Source organism: Bolinopsis microptera, chromosome 6, assembly GCF_026151205.1.
Source record: "Bolinopsis microptera isolate Bmic1 chromosome 6, MBARI_Bmic_1.0, whole genome shotgun sequence".
Lineage (NCBI taxonomy): Eukaryota > Metazoa > Ctenophora > Tentaculata > Lobata > Bolinopsidae > Bolinopsis > Bolinopsis microptera.
This window is the reverse complement of record NC_087077.1, coordinates 7,319,610-7,334,717: the sequence shown is the minus strand read 5'-3', so window position 1 is coordinate 7,334,717 and position 15,108 is coordinate 7,319,610. Positions and strand designations below refer to the sequence as shown.

The following is a 15,108-nucleotide window of genomic DNA, read 5'->3' as shown; positions in this document are numbered from 1 at the left end:
GTATTTTAATTAATGCTAGTCGTAACTAATTGCATCCAAGATACTATTCATATGATCTGCTTACCATGAACCATCATGAAATAAGTATTCTGCAAACTGGTGCACGGACTGGGTCGAGCTTCTTGGATACTGCCGAGTTTTTATAGGAGTTAACATGCCCATAAGATCTTCTGAACACCCCAGAGCAAAGTCCTGACACTACAGAGAATTAGAAGGATCATTATTAGAAGGATTAGAGTTTTAATACTTTCAACACTATAATATGACAGAGCATCTTGTGGAGTGAGCTATGTGCCCAGCCTTGGCGAACTCGGTGAATGTCCTAATCGCTGTACGGCAGTGTCAAACAAGGAACTGAAACCGAGGGGTTCCGATCAGGCCCTTCACACTTTGTTTCTGTCTGGTTCTAATATACCGTTACAATAATGACAAATAATTTGAGGATGTTTGCCCGAGGATGTCACATCTTGTTTTGAGTGTGGAGTCTATGTGGATATAATTATAATTCGATAGATTAGTTCTGCATTTGGTCGTCTCATTATTTCTAAACGAAATATTTTCCAAATTAGAAGGAGCTTACCAGAAAGAGACAACAGGAATTCATTAAGCCTTATGTTTATCGCTGGGATTCATATGGAAGTACATTATCAATTGGGGATAAATACTTACATACGCATAATGACTAAACTAATTGGCATAATCAGAGTTCAGGGCCAGGGTAATAGGTAATAAGTCAATAAATTTATAGATAAAGAGCAAGTCATGAATCATGGTTGATGAGAACAGAGTTCATTAGTTCATTAACTGAATTCAAAATAGGTATAAAAGCTTAACTGTATTGTACAATATAATGGCTTTTATTTGACATACATAATCCATCTGACAGTCTTACCTAACTTTTCTATACCTTTTTTTTCAATTGTACTTATTATGATAATACATCCTAGAGAACGTCATCTAACACAATTAATATCATAATTTACATAAGTTACATAAGTTTAGTCTGAGTATAACCTTTTATGCATCAGAGAATTTATTTGAACCTCATAAGCCTATGCAGACCTATGAGTTGTAATTACTAATTACCCATATTGAATGGTGTAACAGATTTATCCCTCTCTCTGTTATACTGTATGTTGGCTGTCGAGATTAATTACGTTTCCATGTGTACTTTGAAGCTTGTTATCATCACTGTTATGTACTAATTATACTGCTTGAGCTTATGGCTTGCTGACTCAATATGTAGTGGTCAAACTGAGAGTCACAATGAATCTTTAAAATGACTGTTTTATCATTGCATATTTGTATTGTTATTTATCCATAGTTCACGTTTGATGGCCGAAGGATCTGTTAAGTACCGATACTCTATTATCTAAGCTAAATAGCACGCCATACATGTTCAGACATGTTCACAGTGTGTTTCTCCGGCTGGGAAAGTTCTGGATGTTTTCCACGATTACTGTTCTTTCTGGTTGTAATCAGTAGAGACTGAGGTCACTAGGTCATTCTAAACTTCTTTCTTAAGAATAATATGATATGCTACAATTTAATGTTGTTTAGTGAGCCATGAAACCAGCTATCGCCCACCATCTGGAAGCAACAATCTGTAGCTATAAATAATTTCGTCTCACACAACTCACATTATTGACATTTTCTTCGACAATACAGGATTTATCAAATAGTGTCATAGTTGCAGCTAATTATACTACTTTTGGGGCCCACTATCCGAACGTTTGGGATTACAACTCAGACATAAGGTGCCCGATTTATATATTTCTTTCTGGTATCATTTACTATCATCACTTACTCGAGAAATACTCCTTATTAGATAAAAATTATGTTATTTTTTGGCGTTCGAAAGAATGTTTATTTTTACACTTTGTAGGTTTTAATAGAACATTTGGGTCGAGTCAAATTGTAGTACATTGTATATATAGTACATTGTGTAGTACATTGTGTTTAAACTATCAAAATACACTTGACCTAACAAGAATTGCGTCCGTTGTTTCGTTGTGGCGGACGCTAGATTTCCATTCACTACAAGCTCTAATCAGCTCACTTCATAACACGAACATTATACGCTTTAATAGGGAAAACTTGTGACTCAATTCAATAGCCGTAGAACTTAGCTTTTATCTGTAATTCAAGAAATTGTAACCAAAAAGTGAACTATACTCATGTTTTATAATTGTACACATCAGTATTCAGTACACTACGCGTATCATTTATCAGTTATTTAGAATATATATTCGCATTTATCCACACTATATTTACATTACACGTACAACGTGATATCGTTATCAGTGCAGTGTGTACAACACCAACTACACCGATCAATTGCCATGAGGCTATGAGAGTAGGCCTGGCCATCTCGAAGTGATAATAATAATTAAAATGTTTCACTACGCGTATCACATACAAATTGGGCTTATAGCCTAATACATTGAAATACTTATACACTTGTGCCGCGCATGCATGCTGACTATAGGCTATTGTCTTTAATGTACATCACATCTCCGCAAACAACCCTTGTGCGTCTAGTTGTCTATTTGCCATGGTAAAGTGTGACGAACGAACACGAAATCTAAAACCACCTACCGCAATCTCCAAAATCCACGTTTTTTGCAAAAACGTCCATTCGTAACCTTTCATTATTGCCTTTTTACAAAAGGGTGTGAATGGCAAAATCAAAAAATTTGCCCTAGCTACTCAGATGCATTATTCCTTTATGTCATATTCCACATTTTATGAGCTGTTGCAGTACGTAAAGATGGGGTTTGAGCATCTCAAATAGACGAATATAAGATAAATATAAGACAAATTAACTATGTATCATATTTACTACCATGTTGCTATTATGTTACCTTTCATACTTGGCTATTTAATAATAGATGAGTAGACACCATAATAGGGCACTAAACACCATAGCTTTAAAATGTTTGTATAGTATAATTCTGCTGACCCTGCAATCCTACATGAAAATGTACAATGTACATGCTGAACAAGCTACTTGTCAAATTTTATTTATATATAAATACGTACGTCCAACATTTAACTTTGCATTTCGCTTTGCTGTGAAATTTATGAGTACTTAAGCTCGGTTTTGAAAAACTATTTAACTTGCTATTGTTGGATAAACCTTCCGATAGTTTCTTACTCATCTAGTTTCATTAAATTTCATACAAATGTTGAAACATTCACCGAGGCTTGTTACTGCAGTCGATAAGTACTGTAATCATCATTACAGCAAAGGAATCGTATGTGAGGTGTAAATTACAGTAGACTTAGAGCGTGGCCTACTAGACTAGAACGGCCTGCTAATTTCCCAACTAAGCAATTAGAAATTTAACTTAAGGTTCTCAATGCTGTTTCCTGCTGTTTAAGCCCACTACTAAATTTTAATCTCTGATCTCTTGGAATAAAACTGTATTTAAGATACTTGCTGTTTCAGACTCTGGCTGGCAATACGTTTGATGCAGCTCTCTTGTCTCTTGTCACTATAAATTTACTGTAAGCTAAAGTAGAATAAGAAAACTGCAAAATAATCAAGTCTAAATCTCATACAAATTGTCTCCCCAGCCTCCTCTTCCTTTGCTTGCCAACAATAACTTTGCTGAGTAGCCACCCCACTTCAGTTTAGTTTTCCTATCTTTAAACCTGCTTGCAATCTTTTTCAAGTTTGGGGCTGTATTCCAAATAGCTATTTTCAACATTACATTAAAATGAAATGGCAATTTTTTCTAATTCACCATCACTATCAGTAGCGAAAATGGCGAACAAATTGTATTCTGTCATTATAGATCAATGGTGACCGTCCTTGCGAAACGCATAACGTCTATGCATTACGTCATTGTAGCTTGTAACCTTATAGACACGAAGTATATGTCATCCTGGCCAGTGCACCGGATATGGATGTTTTTATTATTCTAGAAAATGCTCGACCATTGCTTACGATTAGCAGCCATGGCTTATTATATCTACAGCTGTCTTGGGAAAATACCTTTGATATTTTTCAAAGATTAACCACGTCCATTCCCTCTTTGTTTTTAAAATTCTAACCTTAGACTCGCATACCGTTTGACTGGCATTTTATCGTGCTGTCAGGTCACAAATTGTGATAACTTTGAACGCGAAAGACAAACTTCTTTTTATGCGTATCATCGCGCAAACATTACGCGCGGCATAATAAATCAATTTGCGTTGCATGCATAATAAATTTGCAATAATATTTAACACCCTGGCGCGTGGGGACACGTTTTTGCTAGTAGTTTGCGACAATTATTTTACGGGTATCGAATCTCGCGACTTCACGAAGTCCTGGGGACACGTTTTCAATAATTGATAATATTTTCAGCCCCTATCGTTTTAAAGCATCGTTAGGGCTTTCCCAGAAACTAACTCTCATCATCCTAGGATAATCGTGTGTCGCACAGCACCTCTTTCAGTAACGAGAGTAGTCGCATGCAGTCCAGAATGACGTGTACGTTTCGGTCACCTGTGGAAAAAGGAAGTGAGATATCAAAAATCTGAGAAAAACCCGTTGGATAAAAGCCTTTCAGGTAGGTGCTAGTCAAGATTTCATCTCTTTAGACCTTAAGATGGCTTCTAACACCTCGTCAAAAGTTTTTAAAAAGTAAATTTTACTCGCGACTATCAAAAAACAACAAAAACGTGTCCCCAATTTGCTTTTTTGAGCGCGCTCAGATCAGCGCACCTAGCTGATCTAGCTACTATGAACAGGCTTGTATCACGTTGCGACCCCCACGGTCGTTTCGACGCTACAGGGGGAGCCGCGCACTTCGTGCGCGGCGGGTCATACAACGTATGACTTGTAGCGCGATGCACTACTGGGTCGCGCGCGCATCAAATAATGCTTCTCGCAACCTTCGGTTGCTCGGCGAGATGCACCACTGTGCCTCACCGAGCTGCGAAGGATTGACATCGTGAATCAACGTATGACAAGAACAGGCACATAAAAATATCAGTGAATATAAGTGATTTCGGTTATTGGAGTAATTTCATCAGAGCAGTCACATTTTTGATGGTGATTAATACTTTTATAACATTCCACAACAAGGCAACCATTAACTATGTAGTGTGTACCGTGTGCAGTGTGAAGTATAATATAGAGTTGGCATGAAGTTAACAGTTTACTTATCACGAAGTTTAATTAGAAGATAAGGAAAATATTGTATTGTTATCTGTCAAAGGAATTTAATGTATTCTAACAACTTGTTCTTATAATAACTAATCGATGAACCACATACAGGGTCGGTGTGAGTGTAAGAATTTGTGTGAGAAGATATATAGAGGAGCAAAATTCAACATCACTGGATACGGCCATACTCGGTTGAATACACCCCATCTCGTTCGATCTGGGAAGTTAAGCACTGCAGGCCGGGTTAGTACTTGGATGGGTGACCGCCTGGGAATTCCCGGTGCCGTATCCTTTTGTTATATTTTTCGAAGAATTGCTTACTGAACAGAAGAATTGTGTATGGCTTTTACAGAATTGCAGTGATTATTAAGAATATCATTTTATCCTAAGCAATATAGTCTATGTTCAAACGGAAGGAAATATTTCCAAATGTCAGAATAACATTGCTTAGAATAGTATAGCTACTAAGTTTTGTCTGAAAAGGGCTTTTTTGTTTCATTCTAAGATCTATCTTAAACATTCTGCTTAAAATTAACTAGAATGTATTTTTAAGTTAACTTGAAGAGTACTACAAGGTATCCTGAAGTTAACTTGAAGAGTACTACAAGGTATCCTGAAGTTAACTTGGAGAGTGCTGCAAAGTATCCTGTAGATAACTCGAAGAGTACTGCAAGGTATCCTGAAGTTAACTCGAAGAGTACTACAAGGTATCCTGAAGTTAACTTGGAGAGTACTGCAAAGTATCCTGTAGATAACTCGAAGAGTACTGCAAGGTATCCTGAAGTTAACTCGAAGAGTACTACAAGGTATCCTGAAGTTAACTTGGAGAGTACTGCAAAGTATCCTGTAGATAACTCGAAGAGTACTGCAAGGTATCCTGAAGTTAACTTGAAGAGTACTGCAAGGTATCCTCAAGTTAACATGAAGAGTACTGCAAGGTATCCTGGAGTTACCTTGAAGAATACTACAAGACATTCTGAAGTTAACTTGAATAGTACTACAAGGTATCCTGAAGTTAACTTGAAGAGTACTACAAGATATCCTGAAGTTAACTTGAAGAGTACTGCAAGGTATCCTGTAGATAACTCGAAGAGTACTGCAAGGTATCCTGAAGTTAACTTGAAGAGTACTGCAAGGTTTCCTGAAGTTAACTTGAAGAGTACTACAAGGTATCCTGGAGTTACCTTGAAGAGTACTACAAAGTACAAGGTATCCTAAAATTAACTAGAATGTATTCTTAAGTTAACTTGCAAGTTATACTGCAAATCCGAGAGGCGATAAAATTTCAAATATATCGGGACCGATATAATTGGAAGACGACAAATATCTAACTTTAGGTCAACTTCATGCTTTCTGTCAGTTAACTTCAGGATCAGATCAGCTTTATCTTAATTTAATCCAAGTTTGCGTGCAGGCTACCACAACAACAACAACATAGAGGTTGTTACAGGATTAATTAAGTATATAATAGAGGATAATTTGAAGGTAACTTGTAGTTCTCTTTAAAGTTAACTTCAGGATACCTTGTAGTACTCTTCAAGTTAACTTCAGGATACCTTGTAGTACTCTTCAAGTTAACTTCAGGATACCTTGTAGTACTCTTCAAGTTAACTTCAGGATACCTTGTTATAGTACTCTTCAAGTTAATTTCAAGATACCTTGCAGTTATACTCTTCAAGTTAACTTCAGGATACATTGCATTGTAGTACTTTTTAAGTTAACTTCAGGATACCTTGTATCACTTTTTAAGTTAACTCCAGGATACCTTGTAGTACTCTTCAAGTTAACTTCAGGATACCTTGCAGTACTCTTCAAGTTAACTTCAGGATATCTTGTAGTACTCGGGTCCGGGACTCTAGGGCGTAAGACTCTAGGGCGTGAGACTTTAGGGCGGCGCCCTAACCCTAACCATCAACCTAACCCTAACCCTAACCCTTGTCCTAACCCTAACCCTAACCCAAACCCAAACCCTAACCCTAACCCTAACCCTAACCCTAACCCTAAGACCCTAGAGTCCTACGCCCTAGAGTCTTACGCCCTAGAGTCCGGACCCCGTAGTACTCTTCACGTTAACTTCAGGAAACCTTGTAGTACTCTTCGAGATAACTCCAGGATACCTTGTAGTACTCTTCAAGTTAACTTCAGGATACCTTGTAGTACTTTTTAAGTTAACTTCACAATATCTTGTAGTACACTTCAAGTTAACTTCAGGATTGCTTGCAGTACTCTTCGAGTTATCTACAGGATACCTTGCAGAACTCTTCAAGTTAATTTCAAGATACCTTGCACTTTGCAGTTATACTCTTCAAGTTAACTTCAGGATACATTGCATTGTAGTGCTTTTTAAGTTAACTTCAGGATACCTTGTATCACTTTTAAGTTAACTCCAGGATACCTAATTGTAGTACTCTTCAAGTTAATTTCAAGATACCTTGCAGCTTGCAGTTATACTCTTCAAGTTAACTTCAGGATACATTGCATTGTTATAGTACTCTTCAAGTTAACTTCAGGATACCTTGCAGTACTCTTCAAGTTAACTTCAGGATACCTTGTAGTACTCTTCAAGTTAACTTCAGGATACCTTGTAGTACTTTTCAAGGTAACTCCAGGATACCTTGCAGTACTCTTCAAGTTAACTTAAAAATACATTCTAGTTAATTTTAAGCAGAATGTTTAAGATAGATCTTAGAATGAAACAAAAAAGCCCTTTTCAGACAAAACTTAGTATCTATACTATTCTAAGCAATGTTATTCTGACATTTGGAAATATTTCCTTCCGTTTGAACATAGACTATATTGCTTAGGATAAAATGATATTCTTAATAATCACTGCAATTCTGGGCACTATCCGTCGCGGAGTAGAGTCCGCGGCGGAGCCGCCGGACTCCGAGCGGACTCCGGCGGTGCTCCGCCAAAATGTATTTACACTGGACTCGAGTACATTTTGGCGGACTCCGAGCGGAGCCGAGCGGACTCCGAGCGGACTTTAAAGTCCGCCGTGGACTCCGAGCGGCTCCGCGGCGGCTCCGCGGAGTGTCCGCCGCGGACTAAGCCACTAGGCGGACTCCGGTCCGCCGCGGACTCCGGCGGAGTGCTTGGCGGACTCCGCCGGACCTCTCCGCCAGACTTGAATCCGGCGGAGTCCGGCGGAGCTTGGCGGACTCCGCCAGCTCGGCGGACTCCGCTCGGAGTCCGCCGGACTCCAACAGAGTCCACTGACTTCCGACCTCCGACTTCCGACCCTCGGCTAAATTTGTCACGTGACATACAACATAGCATTTTGCAATATTGTGGTCAGATGAAAAGGTCGCTAGTGATAACCTTAACCATTACCCTCACAATGTCAATAGTGTACAACTCTAGTCCTAACTTTGACCCTATAATGTATAAACGTTGACCCTAACCCTCCACCAAACCGTCCGCAGCGAAATATCAATGTCATTGACTGGTCACGTGACCAAAACAATTTTTGTCGTATTATCTCATATAGGGAAGCGTTTTTAGTTTTACCCTACACGTTGCATGTGGCGTCATTCGGCCGGATCCCAGCAAGCAAAAATACGTCGACCATCACAGGACGACGCCAGCTAGCACTCACTACGCTCTTCGAGCTCCGATCGTCCTGTGACGAAGTAAGGACGAAGCCTGAGGTCCTCAGGTAACATCGACCACCGATTGAAAATTCAAAGATTTTTTGACATAAAGGTCAAATGTAAAACTAAAATCTTGATGTTGATTGATTGACGACGTCAATTTTTGAGCACAGCGCGAGCGCATGCGGAAAAGGACCGCGTAGCTCGGTAGCTAGTCAAGATGTTGATAAATATTTGGCTTGTGGCGCGATGTGTTGCTCTAACTATGCCCTCTCGCTTGCAGTAGCGTGCGACCGCCAGAAATGACTTGTGGAACAAGCGCGCCCGCAGCGGCGCGAAAGCACCTGGTTAGCTAAATGAACGCGATGTGCCTTGCATTGTAGGATGAAATCCTACTACTACTAGCTGACGCCACTCGCAGCTGTGATGTTCGCTGTACGTCAGCGATCGAAATTTATACGCGTATCACCCGTTAAGATGTGCCACCCGACGCGCCACGCAATTTTTCTTGTTGCTCGTCGCACGTCGACGAACAACGAAGCTCGTTGCGACGCGCAATGAGCTGCCAGACTAGGACATCGTCCTGGTCCAACAAATTTTGGCGAGCGCGAGCGATTTTCTCCAAAAATTTAATGAGGGCGCCGACTTCCACTCTGGCTAGGTTTCTTTTTATAGGGGGTGCACGATAAAAATAAAGTTGCTTGGATTTAAAAAAATTTTGTACCACTGTTTTCTAGAGACTGTGAGAATTTTCACAATACCAAATTTGTTGTACCTTTTTGGAAAGATCAGTGAGTTTCGCCTAGGTGCCATATTTGATGGTGCGCGGCTTTTGGAGCAAAAGTAGCTGTAAACAGTAAAAGTCGCGTAATTTGACCAAATTCGTCCAAATTTGACCATTTTTGTCGTATTATTCGGATTTATCTTCAGTTCCTTAAATGAGATCATTCTGGAAATTGGCGACGACCTTCCAATTGCGCTTTCACAACTGTCCGAAAAAATTTGGTGGATATCGGAGTTGATATAGTAATAAAAATGGGGCAAAATACGCTGCTTTTAGCTGTAACATAATGTCTGATGGTTGGATATGCTTTAAATTTTTCGGACACTTTCCTTGTAAGTTTATGAGTAAGCTTACCAATTTTTGTTGCAATTGGAGGTCGGGAAGGATACTCTATATCTATTTGTTTGAAGAAAATTGTGCTGGCCGAAATTAGCGCTAAAAAACCATCCTTCAGTCGGCACGCGCGGCTCACTGTCGATGGCGCACTACCTACTTCTTACCCAGCGCGCGTTCCTTAATGCTCGGTGAATTTTGCCGCGCCTCTGGTGAGAGAAACGACCTTGAGATTAGCCCGGCTAAGTAACTGTAAGGTTTCTTCTATAACGCCCACTAGAGTCTAGTATAAACTAAACTCCACCGTACCAACTTGGCGTAGTTTGATAATATAATTTAATTATCATAAACAATAAAGTTTATGAGCTGATATCAGAGTGGAAGTAGGCGCCCTCATTAAATTTTTGGAGAAAATCGCTCGCCAAAATTTGTTGGACCAGGACGATGTCCTAGCCTGGCAGCTCATTGCGCGTCGCAACGAGCTTCGTTGTTCGTCGACGTGCGACGAGCAACGAGAAAAATTGTGTGGCACGTCGGGTGGCACATCTTAACGGGTAATACGCGTATAAATTTCGATCGCTGACGTACAGCGAGTAGCACAGCTGCGAGTGGCGTCAGCTAGTAGGATTTCATCCTACAATGCACATCGCGTTTACCTAGCTAACCAGGTCATTTCCGCCTCCGGCGGTCGCGCGCTACTGCAAGCTTACCTGAGGACCCCAGGCTTTAATGTTCTTAATAGAGATTAGGCGAAATGACAGGCTGAGCGCGGCCCAGTAACTGCAAGCGAGAGAGCTATAGTTAGACTTAGAGCAACACATCGCGCCACAAGCCAAATATTTATCAACATCTTGACTAGCTACGCGGTCCTTTTCCGCATGCGCTCGCGCTGTGCTCAAAAATTGACGTCGCGTCGTCAATCAATTAACATCAAGATTTTAGTTTTACATTTGACCTTTATGTCAAAAAATCTCTGAATTTTCAATCGGTGGTCGATGTTACCTGAGGACCTCAGGCTTCGTCCTTACTTCGTCACAGGACGATCGGAGCTCGACCAGCATAGAGAGTGCTGGCGTCGTCCTGTGATGGTCGACGTATTTTTGCTTGCTGGGATCCGGCCGAATGACGCCACATGCAACGTGTAGGGTAAAACTAAAAACGCTTCCCTATATGAGATAATATGACAAAAATTGTTTTGGTCACGTGACCAGTCAATGACATTGATATTTCGCTGCTGGCGGTTTGGTGGAGGGTTAGGGTCAACGTTTATACATTATAGGGTCAAAGTTAGGACTAGAGTTGTACACTATTGACATTGTGACTGTGAGGGTAATGGTTAAGGTTTATCACTAGCGACCTTTTCATCTGACCACAATATCGCAAAATGCTATTGGCTATGTTGTATGTCACGTGACAAATTTAGCCGAGGGTCGGAAGTCGGAAGTCGGAAGTCAGTGGACTCTGTTGGAGTCCGGCGGACTCCGAGCGGAGTCCAAGCTCCGCCGGACTCCGCCGGATTCAAGTCTGGCGGAGAGGTCCGGCGGAGTCCGCCAAGCACTCCGCCGGAGTCCGCGGCGGACCGGAGTCCGCCTAGTGGCTTAGTCCGCGGCGGACACTCCGCCGAGCCGCCGCGGAGCCGCTCGGAGTCCGCGGCGGATTTTAAAGTCCGCTCGGAGTCCGCTCGGCTCCGCTCGGAGTCCGCAAAAATGTACTCGAGTCCAGTGTAAATACATTTTGGCGGAGCACCGCCGGAGTCCGCTCGGAGTCCGGCGGCTCCGCCGCGGACTCTACTCCGCGACGGATAGTGCCCAATTCTGTAAAAGCCATACACAATTCTTCTGTTCAGTAAAGCAATTCTTCGAAAATATAACAAAAGGATACGGCATCGGGAATTCCCAGGCGGTCACCCATCCAAGTACTAACCCGGCCTGCAGTTGCTTAACTTCCCAGATCGAACGAGATGGGGTGTATTCAACCGAGTATGGCCGTATCCAGTGATGTCGAATTTTGCTCCTCTATATATCTTCTCACACAAATTCTTACACTCACACCGACCCTGTATGTGGTTCATCGATTAGTTATTATAAGAACAAGTTGTTAGAATACATTAAATTCCTTTGACAGATAACAATACAATATTTTCCTTATCTTCTAATTAAACTTCGTGATAAGTAAACTGTTAACTTCATGCCAACTCTATATTATACTTCACACTGCACACGGTACACACTACATAGTTAATGGTTGCCTTGTTGTGGAATGTTATTAAAGTATTAATCACCATCAAAAATGTGACTGCTCCGATGAAATTACTCCAATAACCGAAATCACTTATATTCACTGATATTTTTGTGTGCCTGTTCAGTGTTCATAGTAGCTAGATCAGCTAGGTGCGCTGATCTGGGCGCGCTCAAAAAAGCAAATTGGGGACACGTTTTTGTTGTTTTTTGATAGTCGCGAGTAAAATTTACTTTTAAAAACTTTTGACGAGGTGTTAGAAGCCATCTTAAGGTCTAAAGAGATGAAATCTTGACTAGCACCTACCTGAAAGGCTTTTATCCAACGGGTTTTTCTCAGATTTTTGATATCTCACTTCCTTTTTCCACAGGTGACCGAAACGTACACGTCATTCTGGACTGCATGCGACTACTCTCGTTACTGAAAGAGGTGCTGTGCGACACACGATTATCCTAGGATGATGAGAGTTAGTTTCTGGGAAAGCCCTAACGATGCTTAAAACGATAGGGGCTGAAAATATTATCAATTATTGAAAACGTGTCCCCAGGACTTCGTTGAAGTCGCGAGATTCGATACCCGTAAAATAATGTCGCAAACTACTAGCAAAAACGTGTCCCCATGTTGGGGTCAACATCATTATTTTCTCCGTATTTACCTTAAGGGGTCGTTCACATATTACGTAATCAGCCGAGGGGGGGGGGGGGGGGGGGGGGGGCACCGAATCGTCGTTTGAGTGTGGGACAATTTCGAAAACTTAAAATCACCTAATTTGTTCAATTTTAGGGAGGGGCACCAAAAAGGGAGGGGGCACCAACAGGGGGGCGCTTTTTTCGGCGGGGGGGGGGGCGGGGGGCGCCAACAGGCAACGTTACGCCACTGAGGGGGGTCTTGATTACGGTTGATTACGGAGGGGGCGGGGGGATTGCTAAAATATTGATTACGTAATATGTGAACAACCCCTAATTATATGACTTTATCTGTTGCTTTAGGTAAATGCATTGCAGCAAATTTCATTGTGCCAATTTTTGGCAGTCCATGAATTGTAGAGAAATATAGTCTTTCGGCGAATGGCTTGACTGCAGGGTTAGCCAGCTGTCTTGTCTGATATTTTACTCGGAATTAAGAATCTAATTGGAAGGCGAGGGAAGTTGCCACTGGCCGGCACAATGAGCCTCTCACTCCACCAGCACCATACCTAAGATGCTAAGGTAAGGGAAGTTGAAGAATGTTAGCATTGTAATTGGTATACACATCGGACTTTAGTGGCCGGTTGTGCCAGATAAAGTTGGGACTTGGGGAGGGGTTCAGTCTTATTTTTCGAGTTAGTCTATATGCAGCAGTTACAGTACGGCCAAAACTATTTTTGAACACCTTTGTCTGTTAGTGTATTCTCCTCATAGTGATATACCTACTATAATATATAGCAGAGGAAGGCAAAATACTGTTAGAACTCGACTCTCCCTTCTTTAACATTAGGGTGAGCGGTGAGAAGCATTAAAACATTTATAGTGTTGAAATTAGGACGTGTGGCTCTCACTCGCTAATTTTGAAATTTGATCCTGTCTCAAGTTTAGTTATGTATTTTGAGTTATGTCTCTCTCGGCCAACCGTTTTTTTGATTCCCTCCTCTACTCAACAAAAATTTGAGCAACAGGAGATTCTTACAGCCTGTTAAATTTGTTCACTTTATCAAGACTCGTTCTTAACTTGGCTTCTGGTTACATGTTTTTCTTTTTACTTATGTTTGCATGCCATCAACTTCTAAAATTTACAATACATCAGTTGTTAGTTGTTAAAAAGTATATGTATACTATCTTTAAAAGTTGAATCTGGCTCACGTTTAATGGACCGGACGATGACAGATTATGGAAAAGTTTTTACCAACTGCTGCGTTTATATTTTGTGGTGAACGTCCCAGTAACACGATTCTCTCTGCTTCATCGCCACAACACCCCTCGTCTCCTCTTAATCGCCACAGGATTTCGCCATTTGCACCCCCCCCTCTCCTTTACCATCGGCCAACAAGGGATTCTCTGCATCTGGTGATTTGTTGTATTTCTTCTTCTAACCTATCTTGGCATGATCAATGTTTTAAAATTTACATTATTAATTGTAATTCAACTTGTTCTCCGACTAATTGTAATCATATTGAATCGAATATCGATCATGTTTTAACTTGTAATTTTTTGAACTTATGTTTTGTGTATGTTTGTGCATCATATGTTGCCATAAGTTTAATAAAGTTAATATTGTTTTAGAACGTTTATTTTTGTCAGCGCCATGCTCGTAACAGTGTGTTTAATACAGGTATATTGTCTCGCTCTAATCACCCCAACGCCATAATTACTTTACCATTTACCACGCTGACTATTTATTATTTATTATAGTTCACGTTACACTAGTGTTTTATTCAGTCTGGTTTAACAGTGGAGATAAGTCTCGAATTAAATCAGTTTTGCAATTTTTAGCGGCGCACTAATTACATATTATAGTCATAGAAGGTTCAACAGAAAAGCAAAACATAAAACAAAAAGTTGTAGTTTTTTAGAACGCAATTTCATCAGATACTAAGATACTTTGTACTTGATGTATAACGTGCATGCTTGATGCTTGCTCTATTTGAAACACTTCTAAAGTGAGTAACGAATTGTATTTAGAACTTGTAAGATATCCCAGAATACAAGTTTACATGCTTAAATGTTTGCAAATTTTCATCTCTATTTTTCGTCGTCTTGCATAATCCATTGAAAGAACTTTGACGAATAATGACGGTGAATAGATCGCTTGATCTGATCATTTATAATTGCCTCACAATAGAAAAATGAGCCCAACAATGTCACAGATTCCTAAAAATAGTTTAATATTAGCTTAAGGAATTCGGTTTGTATAATTTAAATTTAACAATGGTCTATTGTTAAATGTTACCACAATAATTTTGATCCATTGTTCTGCTCGTCACGGTATGATCGTGATTCACCGCCCAAAATCTTCACATTGGTTGT

At 40.4% G+C, this 15,108-nt stretch overlaps 1 protein-coding gene and 2 non-coding genes across 3 annotated transcripts in view; 2 read left to right on the top strand and 1 right to left on the bottom strand.

Annotated features, from left to right (window-relative positions):
• Window positions 1-235: 235 nt before the first annotated feature.
• Window positions 236-15,108, top strand: part of LOC134816726 (arginine and glutamate-rich protein 1-A-like) — a 1,122,901-nt gene continuing 1,108,028 nt past the window's right edge. Inside the window, exon 1 of the mRNA XM_063825707.1 lies at window positions 236-313. The gene's annotated coding sequence lies outside the window, so the exon portion shown is untranslated. The remainder of the gene's footprint in view (window positions 314-15,108) is intronic.
• LOC134817681 (5S ribosomal RNA) lies at window positions 5,333-5,450 on the top strand. Its single transcript, XR_010160555.1, has one exon. It is a non-coding gene; the product is annotated as a 5S ribosomal RNA (ribosomal RNA).
• LOC134817672 (5S ribosomal RNA) lies at window positions 11,743-11,861 on the bottom strand. The gene has a single exon (XR_010160548.1). It is a non-coding gene; the product is annotated as a 5S ribosomal RNA (ribosomal RNA).